The sequence below is a fragment of the Polyodon spathula genome, chromosome 7 (genome assembly GCF_017654505.1).
Source record: "Polyodon spathula isolate WHYD16114869_AA chromosome 7, ASM1765450v1, whole genome shotgun sequence".
Lineage (NCBI taxonomy): Eukaryota > Metazoa > Chordata > Actinopteri > Acipenseriformes > Polyodontidae > Polyodon > Polyodon spathula.
Genome location: NC_054540.1, coordinates 21,308,929 through 21,335,725, shown reverse-complemented (window position 1 = coordinate 21,335,725; position 26,797 = coordinate 21,308,929). Strand labels below are relative to the sequence as shown.

Below are 26,797 nucleotides of genomic sequence, written 5' to 3'. Positions count from 1 at the left end.
TGACTTGACAGTACTTGCACACTTAGGTTTTACCTTCTTTCCTTTGCTGTCTTCCACAACGAAATCCTTATGGTCCTTATGGTTTACATTTCACCACAATTTGCACTTCTGTCTTAAATCATCTATATCTTAACTGTAATACAGCTTTGAATTCTGAGAAAAAGCCTCTATTCCTAATTGTAATCTTGTTTTAAATCTTGCAAACTCAGTAGTTGGGGTGGGTTTAAAATATTCGAATCAATAATAGATACAAGTCAGGAAGTGTATTGTTTTAATTTTTCTTTTTACATTTTGACCACTTTTTTAAACTTTTAAATTGCATTCCCTGCCTCAAGATGTCTTCCCATGTACCCGCATGGACCGCTCAGAACTACATTTCCCATCGTCCTCCTGCTCACAGGTAAATCTCTCCGTTACATATGTGAGCAGGAGGATGATGGGAAATGTAGTTCTGATGGGTCCATGCAGGTACATGGGAAGCAATCTTGAGACAGGGAATGCCATTTAAAAGTTTAGAAAAGTGGTCAAAATGTAAATATATAATAAAAAAAATTTAAAATAATAAAACCATATACACACCTTAAATAAACAGTTGTAGCAACACATGGGAACATGTAACACAATAAAATAAAAAAAAAGGTCCTTATGTACCCTTTAATTCAAAGTGAAGAGGTAATCAGCTTTTAAAGTGTTAAACATTTCTTACAGTTTTTTGTGAATGACTAAAATAAGGCCAACTTTATAAAAAGAAGAAGATTATATTCCTTCTCTCTAAAAAATAATTACTGTATGCTGGTTAAAACACAAGTAAACTTTTCAGGGCCCGAACTCTTTCTACATTACATACTGTATACATTATAGATGTAATATGGTACAATGGTATTCAGACTGTAGCAGATTATGTTGAATCTCAGATGAGAATTTTCACTGGGGATAGCAATGGCAATGATGGAGGTAAGCATCATAATCCCCCACTCCCTTTGCACAGATACAGACACAAAAACCCTAAATCTGTTTACCCCAACTGAGGAGTCTAGGCCATGCTTTTCTGTGTAGATGGTTTAATGTTTGTCTAAATCATCTGTATTTTCTTTTTCTGAAATGGGAAATCGTCAATATACAGTTACCTTATGGCATTCAAAAGTGACTAAGCTGGAAGAGGATGAAAGAAAGAATCAACAAGCACTGCTGAGGCACAGAATCCCAAACAGCAAGATCCTAATAATATATTGTACGTCATGATCCCCACCATTTTAATGAAAGGGAAACCAAGGTCAAAAACATACTGTACAATACAGCATAATACTGTGACATGCAGATGCATTTCTTCTATCCAAATATTTACTTATTTGCATTATTTTATTCTGCTATATCAGTGGCTCCCAACCTTTTTTAATGCACTGGGGCTTCGGTAGCCTTGGATCCAGTAAAGGTAAATACCAGTGCTGGTCCCCGCAACCGTTACCTCATGTAGCAATTCATCTATCCATTTCTAATGCAGCATATTGCACTCACTGAGTTGCCAATAACTATTGCACACTCGTAATAAAAGAAAACAGATAAAGGGGAAAATGCAGACTACATACAGTGGCTCTCAAAAGTATTCACCCCCCTTGGACTTTTCCACATTTTATTGTCTTACAACATGGAATTAAAATGGACTTAATTAGTTTTTGCCACTGATCAACACAAAAAAGCCCATACTGTCAAAGTGAAAAATAAAATCTACAAATTGTTCTAAATTAATTACAAATACAAAACAGAAAATAATAAGTATTCACCCCCTTGAGTCAATATCTGGTAGAATCACCTTTGGCAGCAATTACAGCAATGAGTCTATTTGGATAAGTCTCTACCAGCTTTGCACATCTGGACACTACAATTTTTGCCCATTCTTCTTTGCAAAATTGCTCAAGCTCCGTCAAGTTGCAATTTTCAACTCTTTGGCTTTGGCTGTATGTTTGGAGTCTTTGTCCTTCTGGAAGATGAATCTTCTCCCAAGTACCAGGTCCCTTGCAAACTTCAGCAGGTTTTCCTCCAGGATTTTTCTGCACTTTGCTGCATCCATTTTGCCCTCTATCTTCACAAGCTTTCCAGGCCCTGATGCAGAGAAGCATCCCCATAGCATGATGCTGCCACAACCATGCTTCACAGTAGGGATGGTGTTCTCAGGATGATGTACGGTGTTAGGCTTGCGCCAAACATACCGCTGAGCGTTGAGGTCAAAAAGCTCTATTTTGGTCACATCAGACCATAGAATCTTCTTCCACTTGGTCTCAGAGTCTCCCACATGCCTTCTGGAAAACTCTAGCCAAGATTTGATGTGAGTTTTTTTCAACAATAGCTTTCTTTTTGCCACTCTCCCATAAAGGCCAGTTTTGTGAAGCACCCGGGCTATTGTTGCCATATGCAGTGTCTCCCAGCTCAGCCGTGGAAGACTGTAACTCCTTTAGAGTTGCCATAGGCCTCTTGATGGACTCCCTGACTAGTGCCCTTTTCGCCCAGATACTCAGTTTTTGAGGACGGTCTGTTCTACACAGATTCACAGTTATGCCATATTCTTTCAATTTCTAAATAATAGACTTTACTGTGCTCCGGGGGATCAATGCCTTGGAAATGTTCTTATATCCTAACCCTGATTGGTGGTTTTGAAGAACCTTATTCCGGATTTGCTTTGAATGTTCCTTCGTCTTCATGATGTAGATTTTGTTAGGAAATGTACTAACCAACTGTGGGACCTCCCAGAGACAGATGTATTTAACCTGAAATCATGTGAAACACCTTAATTGCACACAGGTGGACTCCATTCAACTATTTATGTGACTTCTAAAGACAATTGGTTGCACCAGAGCTTATTTAGGTGTGGCATAGCAAAGGGGGTGAATACTTATGCAATCAATTATTTTCGGTTTCATATTTGTAATTAATTTAGAATAATTTGTAAATTTCATTATTCACTTTGACATTATGAACTTTTTTGTGTTGATCAGTGGCAAAAACTCCTAATTAAATCCATTTTGATTCCATGTTGTAATACAATAAAATGTGGAAAAGTCAAAGGGGGTGAATACTTTTGAGAGCCACTGTACATATCTTATAATTATATATACTGTGATGTGGTTAACCCTTTAAGGACCCAGCATTTTTTAGTGGTATGCCCCCCTGGACCAAGTTCTTTTTTTTTTTTTTTTTTTTTTTTTTTTTTTGGTGGTGTAATTGACTCTCCTATAACAATTCACTAAACATCTATTTTTTACAGTAGCATCTTGGAATTGGTGCCATTTTTTCAGAACAAATATAATATTTTCTCTTTTTTTTTTCAACATGGTATTTTGTTTTATTATTATGTATTCTGCTTAGAGAATGTATAAGGGACCTTACAATACTTCCTGAAAGTTTTATTTATACATATTGATGCTTGGGCAAATTATAAGACATAGTTGTTTTCACCTGTGTGATTGGGATGACATAATACACGTTTATTCTCAGGGTCTTTATAAGCAATATAAATTCAGATTATTTTCTCAAAATAAATATTTAGAAATAAAACAAAAGTTCATTCATTCCATTACTATCAGTAATAAGGAAAAAAAAAATACCTGGTAATTTAGTTCATGAAATAGTATTTGCTTATACCCACTTATTTCTTGATATTTATAGATGTTGTAAAAACACACACACACACACACACACACACACACACATATATATATATATATATATATATATATATATATATATATATATAGAGAGAGAGAGAGAGAGAGAGAGAGAGAGAGAGAGAGAGAGAGAGAGAGAGAGAGAGAGAGATTTACAATGTTTTCTTAGCTGTGTTTTACGCGATTACAAGCTATTTGTTGTATTGCTTAGAACTGTGTAACTGAATTTTGGGAGTATGCGGATCACCTGGAGTTTACTCATGGACCACAAGTGGACTGCGGAATACAGGTTGCGAACCACTGTGTTAGATAGATTTCCATCTGTTTGATTTGCAAAGCAGTACCAATAAGGACATTGTAATAAAGTTGAGAAGTAACCAAATAATTGGGTAGAACCACAGAATTATCCTTCACAGTGCCTCTTTTGGTTCATTGCAACTGACCTAATGGGTATATTTTGTATTTACTTAAAGCTTTAATGTAACAAGAGTGCCTAATGGGCAAGACAGGAACAGACAGAACACTCACACTTATACTTCTTGTACTCATTATTGTATTTAGCCTACAGATGAAAAAAATATGAATTATTGGTGGGTGCTTCCCCACCTCACAACATTTGAATAAAGCACTGTTGTGTTTTTCTAACTGTTAACTGCAGTACGCTTATTTTAAATATAAAACAAATCTGTAAACAATGTCTCTTTGCAAGTTATATTTCATGTTTTTACACAGCATACCATATTATTGGAATACAATTTATTGCTAGAGAAGCGGGAATGTTGTACTGTAAGTCATCATCAAACACAGAAAATAAACCCTTTGATGAAACCCCTTGCTAATAGGTAGCTCCGTGGATGTAATGTCCTTAATAATGATAGATTACATGATGTTCATAAATTGGATCTGCACCTGTGTTAAACAAGATGGTTCATGCCTAAGACTGTAATTTTGTATAATAAGAAAAGCCTGGTATAAGATGCTAACTGCAATGAAAAAAAAAACATTGAATTTAATGACCATAACTCCATGAGTAATACAGATATGAAGGAGTATATTGTGGAGTAATAAAGAAATGAAAGGAGTTTCATTTGGAGATGGTTTGGATAATTGATTTGTCTGGATAATTGGTTTGTGGAATTGAAACAAAGTTATTGGATGTCAGGTTAAGGATATTCATTTTCAGTATTTATATGCAGTGGAAATATAAAATTTTTTTTTTAATGTTTTTTTAAATATCGACATAAATTATATTATATTCAGATCTATATAGGATATATATATATATATATATATATATATATATATATATATATATATATATATATATAGTTACACACACACACATACACACAATGTCTATGGAACAAAATAAGGGCTCACAGTGTAAAGGAAACAGTGTAAAGTAAAGGTGTTGTGCACAGGGTTATGTTTTTACCGTGGTTGAATTTGCCACTTTGTCCAAAAAGTTCTGTGAGATAAACAAGAAATAGATCAACACAAATAAAGATCTGCTGTTGAATGAAAGTGTGTGCGTGGGGGGGGAGTTAATAAGGTACTTTGAATAGTCTTCAAGCTAAAATATTAAGAGTAAATATTAAAAAGCTGCAATCTTTTGTGGGTCAAAGATGGATCGCCCACCTCTAGTTTACATGGCTCTAATGGAATTTGTAAAGTCTTTGGATAGCTTTGATTATTCTAATACTCAATTACAGTAATTTCTTTTAATAATGCAAATTATAAAACCACTACTGATTGTCAATGTCCCTGAGGCATGTATCATGAAATACAGGTGTTAATTTGTCTAAGTAATTTAAATAGGTTGGTAGATCTCTGTGGGCTGTTCTCTGCATGGAAAGAGGAAAGAAAAGCACTTGAGTATCTATTTCTTTTTTGAGAGGAAAAAAATTTGGAGAGACAGCACAAGGTATAAGACTAATCCTACTTATGAGGTTCAGTTGCTTCAGTCTAACCTCTAGGTTGGAGGTCTAAAACACCTACATATAAAAATGACACCACCACTGCTTCTGAATTCCAATTTATTTTAATATCTACTTTATTATACACCATAGTGAGTTTTCTATGTTTAAATATAATATATTCTAGTTTGTGTACTGTAATTACTTTTGTACTGAAGAATTTTCCACAGGGGCCTAGCTTGATATTTTAGGCCGTTGAGAATTTAATGAACTGAATTTCATACTGCCGGTGGTGAATACAGCCCACTTCCAGGTAACTGAACTGCCAATTAATTTAGGGGAAATAATTAACTTAACAAGTTGGATTACAGTATGGAAATTAGTAGAATTTCAGTCCTGGTTCCACTGAAAGGCATGCAGCAATTATTATGAATTCCGTTTATTTTTTCTAATGGTAATTTCTGTTTGTCAGCTGAACTGTAGTATGTTCCTATCTAGACCAATAACACAACTAGTATTTTCATTATGTATGTGCTACCCTTGAACAACTTCAGCATCATTAATTATTAAGCAGTGTTTCTCTAAAACATAATGTGACACTACACATTATGTTTTTGTACATCTATAAAGATCATATATTACAGTTCTAAAGAGTGGCAGATCTGAATCCTGCCACCAATTCAATATTTTACTTACTTTTAAAGACAAAAATGCACTCAAGAGACTCATACGCACTGTTAGAGATGCCGGCTTTCTCAAAGTCCCCTTTTTTTGTGATTTAAACAATGGCAATATTTAAATCTGCCACCATTTAGATCAATTGAATAGACACTAAGATGTTTGAAATATTGTTATTTTACCATTGATGTCAATGTATTTGGAACTACAGTCAGCACTCGCATATCTGAATCTATAAAATTTTGATTTCAGTGATGGTCAAACGAGTGTAATTATTTCATTTTGACCCATTCTAACCGTTGTCCGTTTTTTTCAGCTGCATATGCCTTAGCTGCAATATACTGTACATAGGCACTTAAAATTACTGTTTGTTTTATTTCGTACTGCACATCACAAACAACAATATACAAAACAATTAAAAACAAGACATTAATATCGTACTGTTATCATATACACACACATTGCACAATAACTCAAAGCAAATTCAATATCTACTTGCTGAAGCGTTTTTTATTTTAGCCAGCGAGGTGTTCACATGTGGCAGCAATGCACTGGCAAAAGTCACAAGGCAGTGACATCAGCTCCCTAGTAACAAGCCTCTATGTTGTTGTTGGGAATGGATTATTTCAATGCAGCTGGTTTGTGCATTTGAGAAAGAAGAGGAAGCAATTACCCTCCTGTGGCAACGTGCCCTGCCCCTGGGCTATTTATTTGTGTTGTATGTTGCGTGTAGTGTGTTAATGTTGGAGTATTGTAGTTGGTACACGGGATAATATGGGTTATGAACATTAGTGATTTAAAATGTGTATTTGTATTTAGGTGTGAGGATTGCACAGCATTCAGGTGCAATTGTACCAAGACTCCAATTGAATGATTGATTAGCCATCGAGTCTCGGTACAGCTGCATAAAAGCAGCATGTTTTCACTCACTCTGGGTTGTGTGTTCGAGAGAGAGAGAGAGAGAGACTTTTTTTTTTTTTTACTTTTATTACCCCTTTATTAAATCAATCGTTTACAAAAAACACAAAAAACCTTTGATTAAAAACAAACAGGCCATCTCTCTGGCTCTGGGGATCAATCAAAACCTAACTAAGAAAAGCTTTTTATTAAAAACACTAAACACTAAAAAAAATGTTTTTTTTTCTTAAAATAAATAAATAAAGTATTCCCTCCACTAACAAAATCCAAATGCTTATACCACAAAAACTCTTTAGTACCAATTTTTACACATTGAGAAGTAATTCCTCCTCTTTACTGACCTCACAGAGGGCGTTGTTTATCCCCCACTTCATTTTAAAATTCTCTAAATCCCTGGTTAGTTTGTAAAAAGCAAAATCAATTTTTATCCTGCTGACCACCAACACCCTCCAAATACTCAACACATTACTCGCTCCAGCCCCACCCCTCCTAGCTTTATGAGACTTCAGTATGGCCAGTTTCGCTTGACCTACAATAAAATTTGCCAAGTCAGCAAGTGGCTCTTCTATTGGCTGAAAATCTGAAACCAAAAACAAACATCAACTGCAAGAACTCAAACCCCAAAGTAACCAATATATTCTGAATCAAATCAAACAGGGGCCTGAGTCTCAGACACTCAGTGAAGGTGTGAAAAACAGTGTCCTTCTCCTCACAGAAGGGGCACTGATCTACTATTTGGGGATCAATCTTATTAACGAAGGAGCTGGTGGCTATGATCTTGTATAAGATTCTCCACTGCAAATCCCCTGAGCGCTTTGGAATAGGGGGTTTATAAAAGAACCTCCAAACAGGAGAGATAGAACTGGGGACAGACAGGTGTCCTCTCCAGACAGTGTCCGGCAAATCCCTAAGCTGATTAAAAACATACACCTTAAGGCATACTCCATACAGCTGCTTTTTCTCCATAGTACTAAAAGAAAGTTTTTTTAAAATTCCTGAATGACAGCAGCTTCCCATCCTGCTCTTCCCTCCCCTCACAGACCCAGGGAGTCACAGCCAGGTCAGGGAACACAACCGGCTCCTCTGGCAACTGACGCTTTGTTAAAAAACAATTTATCAGGAGTGCAAACTCCGGATAAAATGAGTCTCTCAACTCCTTCAGGAGCCTATGAATGACTCGGACTGAGCAAACTCCCTCCTGTGCATCTACCTGCTCCCCAGTCCTCCACTGGAAAATGTTAAGATCCATCAAATGCCCCAGCCTTGTAACTCCAGCCCTTGTAAAGGTAGAGAACAAGCTGTTTGAGGAAAAAGCCTGACAGGGGAACAGCGGGTTAAAAAATAAGGGTTCTTCCATTAACCAAAAATCACACAAGAATCTTCTATTTGTGAGGCTCTGAAAATGCTCCAAGCATTAAACACTCTCATACAGTGGCTTGCGAAAGTATTGACCCCCCCTTGGCATTTTTCCTATTTTGTTGCCTTACAACCTGGAATTAAAATGGATTTTTATTTGGATTTCATGTAATGGACATACACAAAATAGTCCAAATTGGTGAAGTGGAATGAAAAAAATAACTTGTTTCAAAAAATTCTAAAAAATAAATAACAGAAAAGTGGTGCGTGCATATGTATTCACCCCCTTTGCTATTAAGCCTCTAAATAAGATCTGGTGCAACCAATTACCTCCAGAAGTCACATAATTAGTTAAATAAAGTACACCTGTGTGCAATCTAAGTGTCACATGATCTGTGACATGATCTCAGTATATATACACCTGTTCTGAAAGGCCCCAGAGTCTGCAACACCACTAAGCAAGGGGCACCACCAAGCAAGCGGCACCATGAAGACCAAGGAGCTCTCCAAACAGGTCAGGGACAAAGTTGTGGAGAAGTACAGATCAGGGTTGGGTTATAAAAAAATATCCGAAACTTTGAACATCCCACGGAGCACCATTAAAGCCATTAGTAAAAAATGGAAAGAATATGGCACCACAACAAACCTGGCAAGAGAGGGCCACCCACCAAAACTCACAGACCAGGCAAGGAGGGCATTAATCAGAGAGGCAACAAAGAGACCAAAGATAACCCTGAAGGAGCTGCAAAGCTCCACAGCGGAGATTGGAGTATCTGTCCATAGGACCACTTTAAGCCATACACTCCAGAGAGCTGGGCTTTACGGAAGAGTGGCCAGAAAAAAGCCATTGCTTAAAGAAAATAATAAACAAACACATTTGGTGTTCGCCAAAAGGCATGTGGGAGACTCCCCAAACATATGGAAGAAGGTACTCTGGTCAGATGAGACTAAAATTGAGCTTTTTGGCCATCAAGGAAAACGCTATGTCTGGCACAAACCCAACACCTCTCATCACCCTGAGAACACCATCCCCACAGTGAAGCATGGTGGTGGCAGCATCATGCTGTGGGGATGTTTTTCATCGGCAGGGACTGGGAAACTGGTCAGAATTGAAGGAATGATGGATGGCGCTAAATACAGGGAAATTCTTGAGGGAAACCTGTTTCAGTCTTCCAGAGATTTGAGACTGGGATGGAGGTTCACCTTCCAGCAGGACAATGACCCTAAGCATACTGCTAAAGCAACACTCGAGTGGTTTAAGGGGAAACATTTAAATGTCTTGGAATGGCCTAGTCAAAGCCCAGACCTCAATCCAATTGAGAATCTGTGGTATGACTTAAAGATTGCTGTACACCAGCGGAACCCATCCAACTTGAAGGAGCTAGAGCAGTTTTGCCTTGAAGAATGGGCAAAAATCCCAGTGGCTAGATGTGCCAAGCTTATAGATACATACCCCAAGAGACTTGCAGCTGTAATTGCTGCAAAAGGTGGCTCTACAAAGTATTGACTTTAGGGGGGGGGGGGGGGGGGGGGGGGGTGAATACTTATGCACGCTCAAGTTTTCTGTTTTTTTGTCTTATTTCTTGTTTGTTTCACAATAAAAAATATTTTGCATCTTCAAAGTGGTAGGCATGTTGTGTAAATCAAATGATACAAACCCCCAAAAAATCAATTTTAATTCCAGGTTGTAAGGCAACAAAATAGGAAAAATGCCAAGGGGGGGTCAATACTTTCGCAAGCCACGGTAGTAAGGCGGCAAGTTAAAAGACCTCAATCTGCTGCTCTCCAATAAAAACAGGTGTCGGTCAAAACTCATCCTTCCTGCTGTATGGAGGATGGAAAAAGCAACGAATCTCCAGCCCACACTGTCTGGAGAATAAAACAGCTTCTGTGCTGCCTGCAGCCGAAACGCTGCCACTCTTTTGGCCAGATTCATCAACCCCTGCCCACCTTCATTTATTGGTAGGTATAAAATCGCAGGTTAAGCCAGTGAAAACCACCCCCAAAAAATCAATTAAGCATTTCTGAATAGCCTCTAAAAACCCTTGTGGTGGATCTAAACAGCCCAACCTATGCCAAAGAGAGAGAGAGAGAGAGAGAGAGAGAGAGAGAGAGAGAGAGAGAGAGAGAGAGAGAGAGAGAGGGAAACATAAACTATAATATCAATTGCTACGAGTGCTGGAAGGACCAGCATCGTACTTGTTTTGTGTAGTGTTCATCCACCCTGTTTTGTTAGTGTCTACTTGTTTTGTTTGTCTATTTATTTTGGCTGCAAGTGCCGTGTCCTGTTTTGGTGTCAGTGTTTTGTTACAACCTTTTTATTTGCTGTTTGTTTAATCATTAAATGCTGAACGCAACCAAACGCTCAGCTTCACCAAACTCCACCTCTCTGTTCATTTTGTGTTGGTTCGTGTTTCTGGTCTGACGTCTCCCACTGCAGCCATCTTTGTGACACCTCCACATTACGAATTAAAACGGTGTGCTGCTTTTTATACAAAACAAATGGGGGAAAAAAATCAGGTTGCGTAGAAGATTTATACTGGGCCCTGATGCCCCCGATAAAACGAGGGAGTGATTGTACAGTATTTGGTATTAGCCTATTTGTTTTTCTAAGAGCCATAGCCCAGCCAGGAATTAAATCCTGCCGCCGCCACTGCTTTCTAAACACCTCTGTTACTGTACACACTGTTCTATTGTTCTCAACAATTACCATTAACCTTTTGTTTCTTTTTTTCAGGTTCGTTGATCTAGATCCACATCATAGCTGTGAACAGGAAACACAGGTAAGTACTTTATAAAAGATATGTTTTTATTTTAAATAGTAAAAACAGGGATTTCCATTTTAAAACAAATAAAATGTTGCATTCAAGGATGGGGGGGAGAGGTCAAAAAGCAAAGAGAAGATTTAAAAAAAACAAAAACTTCAAGGACAAAAAAAATCAATTCTGAGAGGTTACAAAAAAAAAAAATTGATCTTTTGCACTGCCATTGTTGCAAGACAAAGCTGCAACCAGCCCGCGTTGTACTGTAGTCTGCTTGAGCTGTGCGGTTTAAACTGAGAAGTGATGTTGATCTTTAAAATTAAGGAATGATAGAATAGGAAAGTTGGTTTGTCCTATGTAGTCAGATGTTACCAACACTCCTGTATCGCCAACATCGTGTTCAAAATAAAGACAAAAAAACTCTACAGCAAGCTCCCATATGTTTGTAACAATAAATACACAGCAAAAATGTTCCCATATCTAGTCAGTGCACCACAATAAAAGTGTTAAAATGCTGCAAACGTGTAAAAATGCAGAGTCACACATGAAAAAAAAATCCAGCAGCAACAGGTCAGTCTTTACAATAGCAGCACTCTCTCTTCCTGATTCAAGTTCCTTTCAAGTAATTAAACAGTACATCTGGAAAAAGTATGGAATTTTGATGTTGAAAAAGTGTATGAACCCTGAGATACTGTACCTATATTGAGTACAGTGTACTTTGTACAAATCAGTCCATAGGTCAATTATGGGCAACTTGACATTTTTTTGGACAACCAAATGTCTACAATGAACTGCCCGAAGCGCAAGTACCGTTAGCAACATTTTGCGAGCCCTGCCCTAAGATCCGCCTCTCAGAGAGAGGGAAAGCCCACACACTTTCTCTCCCACCTCTCTGTGTCATTGCCATGACCAACAGACGATATTGAACAGCTGCTATCCTCTTCCTGCAGCACTATGAATATACCAGAAGAGTCAGCACAGATCTCCCCGTTACAGTTATATATATATATATATATATATATATATATATATATATATATATATATATATATATATATAATGAAGATTGATTTTATTCTTAATACAACAGCGGTAAAACACGACTGACGTGTATCTGGGTAACGGATATCCGAGTGCTGACTGTATGATACTGTTGGTGAACTGCTGCAACATCAATTGTATAATTTACAGGGTTTAAAAATGTTAAGAATTCTCTTATACACTTGTGTCACAGAGACGGCCGAACAGAGACGGCCGAAGTGGGCGGCGTCAGAACCAGGAAAGGTAAGGCAATACACAAAACACAGGACGGATGAAATGAAGTGATGAAGACGCCTGTTGGCGCCGGTTTAATACAAAATAAAAGGTTTACACAAACACGAAAAACACAGGACACGGCACTCTACGCCAAAATAAATAGACAAACGAAAACAGACTAAACTTAACAAAACGGTGCACGGACAGACACTGACAAACACGGTGAGCAGATACTTTGTTGTTATTATTATTATTACTACTACTTTACTTATTTCCTCCGTCTCCAATCCCGTTCTCCGCTCACCGAACACCCAACCCCAGTATGTGACAACGTGCATCTATATATACTATTGTGCTGGGATTCAATTACCAATTAATTATTCACTTGAATCCCAGCACGTGAATTAATAAAGTGCAATTCCCCGTGCTCACATATTACTACATTTTACTTGCACGTGAAGTGCTGTGCAATCCTCGTGCCTAAATACACATATACATTTTTAAACACTCGTGTTACACAGACCCGTTTATATCCCGTGTACCAATGTCTATACACCAACATTTAAACACACCACACGCAACACATAACAGATAATATACACAGGGGCGGGCACTTTGTTACAACTTGTCATTCATGTTATGTGGTTTTAGAATTCGGCCTTGGTTCATTGAAACCTATTTTTAAAAAGTTTAGGCTCAACAAGATTAATAGCTAAGAGGAAAAAAAAAAAGATGCAGATCTTGGATGAGCCACTCTGGTCTTAATCATGTTCTGTTTGTAAAGGGCATACTGACAAATTAGGCATAATTAATTTTGCAGTAAATATATACCTACAGAGTTTATTGTTGACATTTTTATTTCTGTTACAAATAGGAGAGTGCGTATAATGTTGTTTTAAATAGAGAAAATATGTTTTGTGTAATTGCTAACTATGTGCTTTAGTACATGTCTATGTTGCAGCCAGCCTTGGAGAATAATCTAAACTGTCAGAAAAAACTGAGGTTGGGTGTTGCCACGTCCACGCAGCAAAAAACAGAAACACAACGTCACAGCCTAGCATTCAGTACTATAACACTCCCATCCTAGCCAAAGGAACCCCTGTAAAACACTGCAAACCAGAGGGTTAAAGCAACAGTTATGCAAGCCCATGACTCACTTCCAGCTAGCTAGAGATTCCACTTAAGACAAGGCCTTCTAGTCACAGCTACAATCAGACATGTAGTTCTATGCAGGCTACTGTGGCGGGGTGCCTTGCTCCTGTGCGTGTTTTTGTGTTTTATGTTTTATGTAGTGTGTATGTATGGGTGCACGGAGTGTGGGTTATGTGACACAGGTGATTTAAAATTTATAGTTGTATTTAGGCACAGGGATTGCACAATCACTTCACATGCAGATAAAATGTGTATTAGTACAGACGATCCTTGACTTACAACGCTCTGATTTACGACTCACGGCACTTACAACTCTTTTGCATTATTACCCTGCTTCGACTTTACGACATCGATATGGCATTTACAACATAATGAGACCTTAGCCATGCGTCGTGTGCGCATGCTCGGTGTCTGAACTGCAGTACCTGCCGTAGTCTCCCTGACTTAGTCTAGCGGGTTTTTTTTAATGCATGTAACTGTTTTTTTTAGAATTTATTTGCCCTTAACAATGACTGATAAGAGCAATGGACTCAAAACGAACCTAAGCTGTGAACTCTGTCACATGATCAGGGGCTTAACTTCAGGCGATTGTATTTCCTGCTAGGAGTACCACATACACACACTGAAAACGTCATTGGAAGCCCAGAGTATACTTTTAAACAAGCCAAGTAGGTATCTGAGTAATAGACGCGTAACTACCGGGCTAAGTATAAAGATTTAAATAAATATTTGCATGAGTACTGCCTGTATTTGGACATGGGGATGGCACAAATTAGTTCACATGCTGGGATTCAAGTGAATCATTAATTAGTAATTGAATCCCGGCACAGTTTTATATATATATATATATATATATATATATATATATATATATACACGAATCACTCACTCAGGGTTGTGTGTTCAGTGTGGAGAAAGCGGGAGAGAAAGTTGGGAGTAAGCTTTGAAATCAAAATATCAAGGGCTCCCGAGTAGCGTATCCAATAAATGCGCTCTGGGTGAGTACAGGATAGCCTGGACGTTGCCGGTTCGTGTCTGAGCTATTCCACACCCAACCGTGGACAGGAGTTCCCAGGAGACAGCGCTCAATTGGCTGAGCGTCGCTGGGGGAAGGGGGGTGTGGGGGGGTTTAGATCGGCCAGGGTGTCCTCGGCTAACCGTGCACCTGCGCCCCTTGTAGTCTGGCCAGGCGCCTGCGGGCTTGTCTGTTAGCTGCCCGGGAGCTGCGTTGTCCTCCCACGCTGTAGCTCCTGGGTGGCTGCATGGTGAATCTGCAGAGTGTAAAGAAGTGGTCAGCTGGACGGCACACTACTTCAGAGGACAGTGTGTGTTGGTCTTCGCTTCTCCCGAGTCAGCGCAGGGGTGGTAGTGGTGAGCTGAGCCTAAATAATAATTGGGCATTTTAAATTGGGAGATTTGTTTTATTCAATATTTCTCCAGTGTTTGTTTTGTCTGTTTATTTTGGACAACATACAATACTTTTTGTGTGTGAGAAGTGTTGTTTTGTTCATTAACAATAAACCAGTATACTGGTTTTTCGGTTTACCACGGTTTATGTATATTACATTATTAATACCATTACTTTTATTCAAAACCGCAGTTATCGTAATTCGTTTGCACAACGGTTAACGCATTTTTCAACTGCAAACACGCTTCTACTAAATCAAGCATTTGTACTTGCAGCCTTAGCAAAGTGTCTGAGGAAGATCTTTTTGTGAACTGATACTGTATTTTGATAATGGTTTAGAAGGAAATTGTCACCAACACAGATTACACGTTTCAATTGCTGCTTTCTGTTACCCAGAGCTTGCTGCGCCGGCTGCTCTTGGCTGCTGTCTTTCTGACGTCACACGTAGCTTTTAGAGAAACGCCTTCTCCAAACCTTGCAACACAGCATACATTTTTCAACGTCCTATGTTTACATTGTCTGGATAATCAACAGTCAGTTTAATGTAATTGATTAGCATTAACTTTATTGTAAAATTACACATCACGTATCATGGATTTAGTACATTATGTTTGTTTAAATAATTGATTTATTTATTTATATAGCGTTGACAAGGCTGTTCACGGCTTCATTGTATAATGATAAAATTGTGTTCGCCTCCGCTAACAAAGTGGCAGCAGTAGTTTTAGTGGTTAATTGCATTACAATTAGCAGGTCACTCGTGATCTTTGCATCGTTCCTTTGGTTCACAGCCACAGCCAGCCTCCCGCAGTAACATTTCAAAGTTGTGCTGGACAATGCAGAATCTGCACGGATTTCTGTGGGTCACGGAGATGCACTGTAGACCCACAGTGCATCTCCGTGATTCTGTGCAGCACTGTGCAGAACTGCGGTAATACGCACTATAAGAACACGACCAGCTCAAATAAAATTAGCACAGACCCGCGACTGCAGCAGGATAGCCTACTTATTGTTAACGTAGTTTTATTTAAAAGTTATAACAGTATTCCGATGTTCTTAGGTAAGTGAAGAAATCTTTTTTTACAAACTCCACATGTGTAATAAACATTGGAAGATTACTTGTAATATGTCGTGACATGTAGCTATAAATCCAATAACACATTTTATATATAGGTATTTTTCCCCAATGAGTGACATTAATAAGGATGATTACAGCATCACTATTAGAAACACATTACATACACAGCTGTTCAGAGAAAAACAAAAAAGTATTTACTATACACACAACTTTAACCTTTACCAAATAATCTTCATTTGACATGGGTGCTTCTGGGGATACATCTGGTGCACGACCAGAGTCAGAGCCACCTGTACCTGTATTAAGACACTGAAAGATTTATACCAACAGCCCTTTTGCAATACCACAGTTGAAGGCTACGAGACCACAGATGGAATTCTGAGCAAACCACATTACTCACAGAATAATGAGGACAACGTGTGTATTCATTAGCAACGAAACCTAGTGCTCATAAAATCACAAAAAAACAAACAAACAAAATAAACTGTAAATGTTTTTTTGTTTAAGTATCCATTTTATAATAGCATTAGAACCCTCTTTAGATGGCTTTATCATCTGGCAAGGCCCTTCTCGTTATGTTAAATGCACTCGCCTTTGGCTTAGAACATTTAACAACACGAGGCAGGCCTTACCACACGATAATCATCTCTTTATCCTTTCTGATTATCACTTTGTTGGCCGAAAGGACTTCTGAGCTTATATTCATATTTATTTTTTTAGTAATTGTTATTGTTGCTGCTGTTGTTTTTAACAAATATCATCAATGAAGACCAAATAATTCCTAAGGAATGTAAGCACAGGGCTATACAGCAACTCGGATACAGAAGGTGTTCTGTCATGTTACTGTCTACTTATACAAGTAATCAGGAAACAATCCATAGGTTTTATCAAAACAATTACCATCTTCAATGTTTCAATCCATTTTTTTTTAACTAAGACACACATACTGTAAAATTTGATTACTGACAAAACACCCAATGTTGTGCAACATATGGTAATTTTGTTAAACATATTACAAGAAAGTACAGTGACATCTTGAGAGAAAAAACTAAACAAACTATCGATTTAATTCAATTTTTCACATCTAAGCTCAGATCCAGGGAGAGTCAAGTGCAAACCTCAATGACAGCATAATGAATTGATTAAACTTGACAGCATATAAATAAAGCTACTAATATTAGATTTCTTCATTGCACAGCCAATATTGGGCAGATGTGTTCACAACAATGTTTACATACTTGTCCAAGTAATCAATTAGCAACATCTCCACTGCCTTTTCAAAAAGTTATATCTGAGCAGCAAATATTCATTGTTGTTCACTGTGGTCTTTCATATTTAATGGACCCCTGAGACAACATGCGTGTGTATGTGTGTTTGTTAATTGTTCACGTGTGGAATGTGGGGGTGTTTATTGATTAATTGTCACGTCACTAATATATAAGGGAGGAAGGTGCATTGTTTGAGGAGAGTGTGTTGGAGAGTGTTGTGAGCCATGTTATTGTTTGTTTTTGTTATAAATAAAACCAATACAGTTAAAAACTTATCATTTTGCCTCCGGGTCTATCTCAACCCCCAAGATGACAAAAGGGATGAGGTAAGAATATATAATATATGTGTACTCCTATTGGCTACAGTGTCACTTTTATATTTCAATTGCTTTCCCATACACTTCTATAGACTTTATTACATTTTTTTTTCTCCTTACAAAAGTGACATAACAACAAATAAAAATAAAAAAACTTTGTTTTAAGAATCCGACCTAGAATCACAGCAAGAAAATTAAGAAAATTGACATGCAATCTTTCCATTCTTTTGGGATCAGAACTGTCATCGTTCGTAACGCTTCATTCTCACCCTGTAAAGTCTCAGTCTAACAGCTTTGACCTATATCTGTCAGAGTTATAAATCACGGGTACTTTTCAAATGGCCTAATTATTTGAATGAATAATAGTTTGTCACACGTTTTGGTGTAGGCCTACAGTCATCCTATCTAATAAATCAGAATAAAAGTCATTTACCCTAAAAGGTAATCCTGTTAATTTAGCTCAGTTATATAAAACAACTGTTTGATTTTGCTTACCATGGAAGCAAAATGTTAAAAAAAGTTAATAAATATATCTGCATTGAAAAAACCAGCCATATAACAATAATGTTACTTAACCCAGTAGAAGTGATGTTCAAATAAACCCCCATGTAAGTATACAAATCATCAGTCATCTATTAACTGCCTGGGACCAGACTCTATGTTTAGGTGATACACCACTGACATTCTTTTAATTCTACAACCTTGATAAAAGAAAAACATACCTTGTACTTGTCAAAGATCTATCAGATCCAAACTACATGTAATGCGAAGTAACAGAAATGTTTAAAATGTTCTTCTATCAAGGGCTAGGGGCTCTTTTTCCTAGTAAATCTTTAATAATAATAATAATAATAATAATAATAATAATAATAATAATAATAATAATAAATAATAAATGCTTTTAATAGATTCTCAAAATATTTTCACACAAGTTTTATTGCTGTTATTAGAGTTTGCATGGGTTGGATTTGTTATTGCATCTACACAGGACAATCACAGAGCTTATTATTATTATTATTATTATTATTATTTAGGGATGCACCGAATCCAGGATTCGGATTCGGCCCGAATACCTACTTTTTCAGCAGAGTTCGGATTCGTCTGAAAACTTTGTTGTGTGCACTTTTTCTTTAAATAAGACACAAATCTGGTACTGAATGTAACTTTTGTATGTAATAACAAGAACACATTTGATGAACTCTGTCGCAGCACTCGGCTCCCTAAATTACTGGTGGTGCATGCACTAAATATGTCATGCAGCTGCTGAATGCAAACATACCCCCATATGCAACATCACATTTACATCACACTTTTCATGGAGTAAAGTTATGCAGTAAATCTGTAACATATAGTAACAGCAAACTGTTGTAAACTTTGGTGCTTTGTTCCTTTGTCTGTCAAATGTGTTCTAGAGATCACAGATTTTTAAAAAGAAAAAAATCGGTGCACAGAAATATATATTTTTTGTAACTTTACAACTGTCAGATGTGCAAGACGTTGTTGAACAATATGCTTTAGTAAATTACATTTTACGATATTGTAATGTACCAATACAAGTCAAACCATTTGGGAACTGCTGTGTTTTAGTAAAATAATTTTGAAACTATGTTGTAGCTTATTTTGATTACACACACAGTATACTTAAATCAACGTAGGTTTTATTTTGCAGGGAGATTCAGGTCACTCGTCATGGTAATTTTTTCCTCACAGCTCTGATAGGGTTGGCAAATTCACTAAGCAACATCTGTTTTAACTCTTTGCGGTCCTATTAAAATTGTTCTATTCCAATTTTCCCTTTCCAGTCCGCTGTCAGACCCTGTCCGATATCATCAAAAAGACGTAAAGCACAGGTCCCTAGTCGTTTTTTCTCCAGAAAAACCAGAGAAAACCTTTCAATGGCCGAGTGTGACCGATAGGAGCAAAATGAAACCGAAAAAAGACAGTAGCCCTGTGCACCACAGACATAACACGGACACAAACAAAGGAGATAACTGCTTCCGCATCCAGAGCTCAAAGAATATCACAGACATTTGCAGAGTATTTTGAGATGTTATAGTAAAAAAATAATGACTTGGATCACATTATTGTTGTGATAAAACAAGTGATCAGGAGAGGATTTATCAGTATGCACATCTATAAAGAGATATGTGAAAAATACAGAGAACAAGGTGTGGTGCTTGGCTGGAGATGCAGTACTGATGTCATTTTGCCATACACTGCCTTTTAAACGTGTTTTACTCTGAAAAATATATATTTTAAACAGCGCATGTAAAATAAACAGCGCGTGTGAAAACAAATTGGACCTGACGTGCCTGACAAACTGAATAAATTGACTGCAAAGGGTTAAAGCAGGAAAACATGAGAGAGAGAAAAAACACTTGGTTCCACCAATGTGTTAAAAAAAAAAAACAAATGCAGTCTTTAAAGGCAGCTTACTGCAAGACTATTATACTAGTACATATCGAAGTTCCAGAAGTCCCGGTGGACAGCACTGAGAAATATGTTGATCTCGTGGATCACCGATATACTGGTTCATCAATTACAAGAAAATATATTATATTATAACCACATTCTACTGGTGAGAGCCTTGTAGGCAAAGTTGAGGTATAGGTGGTGTGGTCCAGTGGTTAAAGAAATGGGCTTGTAACCAGGTGGTCCCCAGTTCAAATCCCAGCTCAACCATTGGCTCATTGTGTGACCCTGAGCAAGTCACTTAACCTCCTCATGTTGTCTTTTGGGTCAAACGTTGTTCTAAGTGACTCTGTAGCTAATGCATAGTTCACACACCCTAGTCTTTGTAAGTCACCCTGGATAATGGTGTCTGCTAAATAAACAAATAATAATAATAATGTAGTGGGAAAACACAGTGAGTAGGGTAGCCTTATTACCAATATAAAAAAAAAACTGTACTGTACTAAACATTTTGGCTGGCCCTTTTTTATATCATTACCTAAAGTGCTGGTATTTTAGCTCCATTACTATAAGGATCAGATTTGCTGAAGCTTTGGTTCTGTAGGAAAACTTGTACATGTATATATCATTTGAATGAGAGAAGTGACTCTGTAGCAGCAGTTGCAAAGATTACCCCTAGTCCCTGTCATTTTGGATAAAATTACCCCCCTGTTTGTCTGCATGCACATAGCAAATCACATTCCAGCATTTGCTTCTTAAAAAATAAAACAGGAATAGAATACAATCTTTCCATTTGTCTTACTTCATTGTGGAATTTTCATGTTGCATAACTTTAATCATTATCAATATAAAAATGTACTTAATGATCTCTAATGTGAACTGCTATTCAATAAATAGTATGGTAGTGCATACTTTGAAATCAATATTAATCAATATTAATCAACAATGCCTTGTATAAAACTACATAAAATAATTTGAAAAAAACAACTGTGCTGGAGAGTTTATTATACTTTACATAATTTACATAAATGCATTTGTTTAGTAGAGCTTGCACTGTATGCCGAAATTAATTGGCATCTCAACCATTGAATTGAATGGAAAGGCAAGGATTGGACACGAACCGCAAACCATAGGGTTCAAAGACGAACGTTTTACCATTCAATGAAAGAGTAAGCGCTCTAGTCGAGAGGGAGGTGCATGTCTTATTCTGATGTCAGTATTATGAACTGGTCAGCCACTAGTAGGAGATTCATTACAATATGGCAATATTAGTACTACATTACAACCCAGAGTCCAGGCACATTGACAGTGTAAATGTGTTCAAGACACAGTAGCTTTTCATAAAACACACACAACATTAATCCCACCTGCTGTGCTCTTGTATTTGCTTCATATTGTAAGGCGTCACATTTGCAGTTTAAAAAACATATCATAGAAAACAGTTACTGTGTTCACCCTTTATAACGCTATAGTGGAAAACCATAGTTACAAGACCATGCTATTTGTGTTCTGCCTTATAAAGAGTGTAAAAGAACTACTGTAATGGCATTATGGAGCAAATGGGAGCCACGACCCTACCGTGTTATAACAGACTCTGCACTATAACGAGGCGCGTTATAATGGACGAGCACTGTATTTACATTTTATAAAAGTCTATTCATAAATAGAGCTTACTTTAACCTGGTATGGTGCTTGATCTATTTTTTTTTTTTAAATTAAACTGCATGGATCAAAACTACATTTGTGAGATCTGCTTAGTGAATGCCAGTCCACGACAAGTAACATTTATTGAATTATTCTATAAGCTATAACCCGGTGATGTATCGTTCTCTGTTTACAACCTGGAATCCACAGGAAGCTCCCAGCAGGAATATGTTTCTTCAAAGTGTAGGCCATGCCCAGACACTCCCGGCAGAGGAGTTCAGCTCTCCAACCCCACTGTTCCCTTAAGAATGCAGTTTTCTATTTCCAGTTACTCTTGCCAGATCCAACTGCCTGGTCTCTTTCTGCTTTTCCTTTCCTCCATCTTGTTTTTGCTTTCATTCTGAATGATCAAAGCCACTACACTAATTAAAACCATCCAAAGCTCACCTCTTTCTCAAAAAAATAAATAAAATGAATCTATTTTCATGTACTTCAACTTTCAAACAATAGCCTTTGCAGACTCTTCCTTGACAAAGAGAAGCTTTAGTAAACCACCAAGAGAATATTAAAAATAGCTATATATAAATTCTGAATATACTTTAATAAAACATGTCATTTTTTTATTAAAGTAATAAAGCATCAAATGTAGTTTTACTTGCTCTTTTTATTTCCCTTAATATTTCATGGTGTTTGCAACCATTCTGAGTGCTTCTGGGTTTTGTTGCTACAACATTGAATTATTATAGTTGTTGCTAAATCCCTGAGAGAATCCTAAGTGCTGAGACTATCACGTATATATACACATAACAACCAAACCTGAGAATCCAGTCCCTAGTTAAGAACACCTGCACTGCCCATACGCATGACTGTTAACACTGTCATGGGAAATGACGCAGATCATAATGCAGGGAAGCAAAAATTGGCATTGATTCATATGTGTTACAGTTATTTTAATTCCTCTTAATGATTTGTATCCTTACAGTATTATCAGTAATGTCATTTATTGATGGTTTTTACTATTTCTTTGTAAACAATAAATAAAACTTTAAAATAAACTAATGAACATTTTATAAAAATCTTTATAATTAATAAAGGCCCTTTATGGTTTGATTACAGGTATTTATGAAAAAAAAGACAAAGTAATACATGTAATCCTATGCCTATTGATTTTTAGGAATGGTTTTATTGCTTTATGCTCATTAGTAATTATAAGGAGCTGCAGCAGGAAAGTTAATCCTTTTTTTATAATTAACATGTTGAATACACTAATGCAATATTCTGAAAATCTATTATGTAAAAGTGGAAATGAAAGTTAATTTATTTACTTTTTTTATATAAAACTTATGTAAGACTTGAATAACAAATTAAGTTTATAACTAATCTCCGCGTCACCAAATTGAATAATTCAATTTACACATTAGCTAATTAAGATTGTTAGCACTATAAAAACCATCTTCACTTACCTCTCATTTGTGTTTTGATTTCATCGTACCTACAAGCACCATGGAGAATATCATTGATTATTCTGTCTCATTGGATGATGACCTGTTCGTTGTTTCCCCTAGCCAGCTCCTTCAGCGTCTGAATCAACTTCACGACAACTATGATCTGCGGTGTTTACTACCCCAACCTTCCTCGTTCGCATGTCTACTCCTCCAGCACCTTCATCTGGTCCCTCATGTGTCCTCCATCACTCAGAACAACCGTCTTGCTCTCCCATCCGCCGCAGCCCCCGTTTGGCCACTCGTTTCTGCGCAACTCCCGACATCAGAGAATGGATGATCCCCAGGCTTCAGCACTACCTCTGTAGTAACAACATCCTGTTCAAATCCACAGCACGTAAGGGGAATTTGTTTAATATTTTCCTATCCTCTCTACAGCATCCTTCCTGTCGCAGGCGTTATGATGAAAGCAATCATCGTTGCCTTGCAATTCGCCTTGCACCCACTGGCCCCCCTCTGCAAAGCTCAGCACCTACATCCGGGAAACGCCGGAGGCGGGACCTGCATAACACCAGCTAATCAAAGGATCATTCAGCAGTTCCAGAGCAGAAGCCCATCCTGGGGTTTCAGCACCCGTCACTGTCGTTCAACAAGCCCTCCCTGTACTTCCAACTATAATCTTTCAGGTTACTTCCCACCCCCTCCTCACCACAGGCGTCCAGCAGGCCCCTGCAGTGACCTCTCTAGCCACCATGGTTGTCTACCAGGCCCCCATAGTGGTCCCTTCTCAGTTAAATGCCTTTCTTCCTTTTGCCTTTTCAGATGCAGGTTTTCAAAAGGGACCCGAGGCTTTTTTCTATTCTTTACCTCAAACAGTCGCCAAGCAGGGCCCTGCTTTCTTGTCTACTCTTCCCTCCTTCCCAGCAGTCCAGCAGGCCCCTGCTTCCTTTTCTTTCCCAGGCTTGCAGCAAGCACCTGCATTTCTTCCTTCCTCATTGGGTTCCCAGCAAGGCCTCAGTAGGGTCTGTGCTCCCAACTCCACAGCTATCGTTTCCTCTTCTTTCGCCAGGGCTATGGGTGTCCAGCAGGCCCCAATCTCCTCTCCCCTCCTTCCCTGCCGGTGCCCCCCAAGTCCCCCCAATGCTCCAGTTTTTACATAACCACACTGTACTTCTTCCCTCTGCTGTGTCTGTTTACTCTTTAAAAAATGCAGTGGACCTGCCTCCTGTAAATTCCCTGATCTTCAACCCCAAACCCGTATCCTTTTGCCTACGTAACCAAATTTTAGCAGGTGCTGATATTAAGATAGTTTCCTTACTCACAAACAGTTTAGATTCCATCAGTACCAGGTAGTTAGGTGTGTCGACCTTTCATTTAGTCTAAAAACCTCCGACCTCTGCTTATTCAAAACACTCTCCATTTCCAAGTTTATTTTAGCTTTCAGCCAATTCAGGGACATAGTTTGCAAGTTTTATCCCAACCGCCGGTGTGAGCTGAATGATTATTTGTCCATAATTCTAGATCTGTCAGTTTCAGAGGTCCCATTTTTTCGAATATCACAAAGCCTTTTCTGCCAATGCTGCTGCCAGTCTCCAACAATGGAACCATAGGATCTACTGGTGCTCCCTGGACCAAGACCTGTTTTCCCATTTTTTCACAGGTCTCTGGCTCCTGGCATGCTCTGAATGCGGTTCCACTGCCCACCCCACTATTTCCTTCTCCCTTACTGATCCTCCACCCCATCCTCTCATGTCCCTCCTCGCAATCCTCCTCATTCTTTCATCCCCTCCAGATAGCCCAAAGAATTCAACACTATTCCTAAACCCAATCAGTCCTCGTCATTGTACAAGATGTATCCGGTCGCTGTAGATGCATTCCTTTGGGGGTCCTCCTGGGCACCAAAATTCCATTCTTATCCACTCGAATAATTCAGCTACAGTCCAAATCATTAACAAAAGTTGTTCATCCTCCCACATTTAAGGCCCAAGAAACAGCTCTTCTCAGCATCTCTCCCCGCTCACCAGAAATGTACCGGTCGTCTTGGAATTGCTTTAAAAATTCACATTGCATTCAATATTCCCTTCCCTTCATTTGTAACGCCTGTAGTATCATCCTTTATTATGTCCCTTAATACCAAGTTTTCATTGGAACAAATATTACAGATCTTAAAAATGTTTTTACTAAAATGTGCTCTTAAGTGTTAGCAGCCTGCCTGGAAGAAGGGCAGTCGGATAACCATAGATTCTCAGAGGTTTATTTCCCAACTGGAGTTTTGGGGGTCAGCCAGGCAGTGAGCCCTCAAACCAAGTTAGGTTTGATGCCAAACAAATGCGCATATATAACATACTTCTGTGTAGTTTTGCATATGCTGCATTATTCCCAATAAATATTTGTACTAAAACATGTTGTGATTGGTGTTTGTCCCAAACTACCGAAATGAATATCAAAAAACTTGACTCAATAATTGCAGAAGGATACATTTTGATGTAGTGTTATTGTACTGAACTCGTGGTACAGTAACAAGAGCTTTAGTAGCAATTGATTTTCAAACGAAATTTGTTAATTAAATCAATCTGTTAATGCTTTGAAATTGAGTCAATGAAGTTGTTCATTCACGCATTTCTCGTTAAAAAGCTTAATTGTCGAAGGTCATGTACATCACTTCCTGTCTCAACTATTAGATAAGGAGAACTTGTTAATCAAAATGCATGTTAATGAGATCAAGAAATGAATTGAAGCATAATTAGCTGTCATGGAAACTACTAGCAGGAGATGACTCTCCCACCAGCGAGCAGAAGCCAAATGGAAATAAAAAATATTGTGAATATCTATTTTGTGTATAATTTATAAAGTTCATTTAAAATTTTGAATTTTTTCAGGCAGAATGTAGACATCACCCAGTTGAAAGGAGGTCTGCAAGTCACTTGTACCCATCAGTCATTTTGATTCTAAAATATATAACAGGTGAAACTTGTGTAAATTTAGACATCATTAAGTAAAGGTATGTTTTTAAAGCAACGTAATACCGAAAGAGAGAAAATGGCTGTGATATCAGGGATTAATTGATTCCAGCAATGGGAAACCAAGCCATAAAATACCCTGTCACCTCAACTTCCCAGTGGAGTTCTGAGGACTATCAGAGGCAGTCAGTAAGGAGCCGAGGGACTGATATATCTTATATAACTGACCTGCCCTGGAAAGACAGGTATAAGCCATTTAGTTTAGACACTTAAATGGCAAATAAAACTTAACAATTGCATATGTAACAAAACAGAGTCAATTTTATAACTTTAAGATAATAAAGTGTTGAAATATAACAATTTCAGTGAACATTTTTTGGCTATTCTCACTACTCCCCTGCCTTATGCTACTTCCCACTGTAGTTTAATCACTGAGTTTATGGTTGCGTAGTTCTTTCAAAGGCTTCAGTAAAAGTAGTAAAGTGACCAATTAAATGTTTAGAATCAGGGAAGCCTGAAGAGGAAGACAAATAATGACCAAACAAGAATCTAATAAATCAATGACAATGT

At 37.8% G+C, this 26,797-nt stretch overlaps 1 long non-coding RNA gene across 1 annotated transcript in view; it reads left to right on the top strand.

The window, feature by feature from the left end:
• LOC121317899 overlaps positions 1-26,797 on the top strand; it is a 132,031-nt gene that overhangs the window by 75,376 nt on the left and 29,858 nt on the right. Inside the window, exon 2 of the long non-coding RNA XR_005950548.1 lies at positions 11,265-11,310. This is a non-coding gene — a long non-coding RNA (uncharacterized LOC121317899). The remainder of the gene's footprint in view (positions 1-11,264; positions 11,311-26,797) is intronic.